This window comes from Anopheles stephensi, chromosome 3 (assembly GCF_013141755.1).
Source record: "Anopheles stephensi strain Indian chromosome 3, UCI_ANSTEP_V1.0, whole genome shotgun sequence".
Classification (NCBI taxonomy): Eukaryota; Metazoa; Arthropoda; class Insecta; order Diptera; family Culicidae; genus Anopheles; species Anopheles stephensi.
The window spans coordinates 78052350-78056582 of record NC_050203.1 but is presented as its reverse complement, the minus strand read 5'-3'; positions in this window follow the sequence as shown (position 1 = coordinate 78056582).

Genomic DNA, 4233 nt, shown 5'->3' with positions numbered 1-4233 from the left:
CCGATAGTTCGTGCGTTTCCGTCTTAATCGTGGCTTCATATTGCAAATTTACTACAAAACACATGGGGTGGGCCATTGTGCTGTTCTCGGACACAGAGAGCCGCATGTTTGGAAGGCATGCGTGATCATTTTCGGTGAAAGGAAGCATTTCTAAGGATTGGGGTTTTTATTGTTTAGTGATGAAACGACTAAAACTGTGAGCGTGACCATCGGTTTCTGGTGTACTAACGATTGTATTTCTTCCCCTTTTTTTTTGAAAGCAGTCTCTAGAAAGGCTTTTCTAAAGCGGGATGAAAAATAAAATAAATGATAAGGATTGTACTGCCGATAGGCAGGAAAGAAACTAAAACTTTAAAAAAAAGGACACTCGCATCACAAAACCCCCGTCCGATGGCCCATTTTACCAAATGGGAATCAAAGGGATCACGACAACCGATTCCAGAGCAAAAGTTTGCGGCCTGCAAACCCCAACCCCGGAAGCGTTTTGTGTGAAGTGGTCGAGCAAGAGTCGGCACCAATTACAGTTAAACATTTAAAAGAGCCGCAACTACCATCCGGGCTCCCGGTACACTAAGCTTGCCAATTAATTTCTTCAACCGTTGCTGCTTAGTGCTTGCTGTAAATGCCTTTTGCTGGTAGGAAGTTGTTGTCTCGGGTCGATGAAGCCTACAGTGAATGTCCCAGCGGTGGCAATAGCGTATTTCAACTGCGGTACTATAAAGAAAACTTCATATCATTACCTCTTGCTCTGGTGCAGTTTTACACCCTCCGTTGAACCGTTATCTTAACGCATCTTTTATGTAAAGTTTTTCATTAACCGTCCGGTCGCAGCAACTATTGAAAGGGAGTTTATAATTAGGTGACACTTATAGGGAACTTTTTGTGGCAGCAATTAAACTGATAAACTTAAATAACATTTATCAAAGGCATTAGATGTTACTGATTAAGCGAAAACCTGTTTGAAAGCGGGAAAATGGGGCAGTAAAAAAAGAAAGAACGAAAAAGAATAATAGAGCGTGAAAAAGAGAAAAAAAGACTTAAAAAAATGATTTAAGAATAGAGAGCTCGAAAGAAAGAAGGAGAAAGAAAGAAAAAAGAGATAATGTGTTAGGAAGAAAGAGGGGCAAAGTAGCAGAAAGCAGTAGAAAGGCAAAACATGAAAGAAAGCAATTAAAAGAGAAGAATATTGAAATAAGAAGGATAAGAGAGAAAGAAAAACGGTAGCAGACCAAGCAAAAGAAGTAGAAAATGACGAGTAAAATAGAAAGGGAAAAATTAAAATAAGAAGAAAATAAGAACAGGAAAGAGAGAAAAAAGCGACAAAAGAAGCAATAATAAACATGAAAGAAGAAAAAAAGAAAAAATAAGATAAGGAAAATTAGTAGTATAAAAAAAAACATAAAAAAAAACAATATGAAAAGAGAGAGAACAGTTATACAGAGATAGCGAAAGAGACAAATTAAGAAAACGAGAGAACCAGAAAAAAATAAAGGAGGTAAAATCGTAACATTATTAATTAATGTACTTTTAATCATCCATTTATTGTTCCTAGAGGTAAACCAACCATTTTGTCCTTCCATATAAGCTTTTCGTCCTCACACACTTACTCACACACTCGTTCGCGTGACCATGATCTGATATCTTCATTTGCTTGACTGGCTGACCGAATGAGTGAGTGCCGAATTCGAGATCTACATCTGGTGCATCCATTTTCCGGTAAGTTGAATGTCACATCATTTCTATGAAAATTTATAACCACTCATCTGCCGACCCTGCTCGTTTGTCTTTCATCTGTCAGGTGGTGTCCCGACCAGGTCATCATTACGGCAAAGCGTCACCAACGGCACCGCATTCCGGAGGTAATTGAGGAAAAGGATAAAAGGGAGCGATACCCTTCAAATGATCATTACCGTGAAATATTTCAACCCGACTGCTGCTGTTCGCTGTTAGGTGAGGCACAATTTCGCTTATCTCCTACTATAGAACCCCGGTCAGCCCAGCTTTGCCGGCATAATAATCGTTAACTAGTGCGGATGAAAATTTCACCTTACTCATGCTGAATAATTATTGAACAATGAGGAACTACCACCGGATACTGTTTGACATCTACTGCTTGAATCATCTTCACCTAGAATTTTGGTGACAATATTTTCTCACTCCCAACCATCTTTTTCAACATTCCAAGAATCTGCTTAACAAATCTCATAAAAACTCTTGTAACAAGTTCTTGGAAGTGATCCTCCAAAAACTTTGCTCTAAAAACTCCTGCAACCCGAACCTGAAAACGGCCACCAGGATTGTTAATGACGTTGATTATTCTGTCTTCATCGACCTTCCATGGCCGTTCGTACCTTTAAACAAAACCACCCTAATGAAATGGACGCTGTGTGACTCCTCCATAACAACTCATTCAGCATTCGCTCGCCGAACGATGAACGGACCAATGTTCGAAAGCATCAATCGTATCACTTAGTATTTGATTAGCACGACCCGCTCGTCGGCACGCACATTCAACCCAACGGAATCGTCAGCCACAGATCAATACACAGACAGGCTCGCACCAAAAAAAAACCTCATCCCCGGCCGGGTCTGGAGTATTTGCTGGAAGCATGTTGTGTTTACGTGCCCAAATCCCGAAACAACTTTCACCCGGAGGTTAAGGTAACAAATGGCCCCACCCAAATGGCATCGAGGGAGCGAACCCCTAACGGCCCTATTGATGCACCGAAACGGGCGAAAGTGATTTTTGGCCGTGTTTCGGTAGAAGATGAAAGCTTCTCCCTGCACGTGGAATATTAATGTAGTCAATTCGCGCGAACATTGGATTGACCCTCGAAAGCCAGACTTCACACTAGTTGATCTCTTTCACATGTTTCGCGAAAAACCTTACGTCGGCGAAAAGGAAAATTTGAGGAACCCGCTTGAAAATAGCACGAGGAAAACCTTTTAAAAATTGCCGATTTGGTGAAGATTATCTTGGTTTCAGGAAGGTTATTTGAAGGCAGATGGTCGTATAGCTTCATTTTTCCAAGAGCAACACAAAATGGAAGGTCATCAGACGCGTTTCTAGCCGGCGTCAAAAGGTGCGATAAACCTACGTTTCATTGTATTAACACTTGTCGCAAGCGTTTCAAACGCTACCGTCAAATCCGTCCAAAATGGTTACGAAATGCACTAATCAAAGTGTAAATACAAATTAATTTACAGCTGTTTCAGTAACCGAAAAGGCGTCGTGCACAGCCGGGTGATTAGTGTACCGAATTGAGCAATTAATTTACACAAATGGCTACACCGTGTGTTCCCCTCACTACTACAGCTACAAAAACGTATCCGTTTGTGTGTCTGTGTGCTTTTCAGAATTTGTATTTAATCACTTTGTGTTCCATCTCACCACAGCCCACACGGTACCGAAGTCACACACCTTACACGATTTCAAGTGGTTTCACACCATCTCCGGTACAATTCTGGAGCTTCTGGTCGTCGCTCAAACGGGGAATAGGAAGTACGTGTACAGTCAGGTGAAATTTTCCTTCATTCAGCTGGCTGGATGTGAACAATTCCCCAAACACTGATTGAGGTAACAGGCAAACTGGTAGGATTCTAATTAAAACTACACATTTCTTGGCTGTGCTTTTCGTCATCGTCGTCGTCGGCCCAAGGGATTTAAGAGCGCCGTACAGCATCAAATCTTTGCAGGAAGTTATAAAGTCGAGAGTGTGTCGCTGGAGGGTTAATAATATTTGTTTTCAAATGTTTGGGTTTTCTTCCGTTCCACATCGTTTGATTGGTTTGGAAGTTCTGTGGCAATTATTGGTTTTATCCCAAATGAATTGAAGGGTTTGATTTATTTTTTGAACAATTTTAATTTGATCATTTTCTTAAGTATAACAGTGCAATTTAATGACTTGGTTGCACCAACAATTTATAATGTTTCTCAGCTAATTGAAATTCAGACCATTTTTATTTTTCTAAAATTTCTTAACCATTTCAAACTTGTATCTGTGTGTTGGCAAGCTCAAATAATCAAATGGCCAAAAATAAAGAAATGCATACGTAAACCCTTGGTGCATTAAGGGCCCAGAGGTTCTCAATGGCGTCAAATTCAGCACTGCAATCTGGCCATTTATTCGACTAGAGCCATGCTTTTGATTGGCGTGAAACATGCTCTGAATCATTATCCTTTCTTCAAACAGCCAATTCGTCCGAATAACCGTCGAAAAAAGGAATCAAATT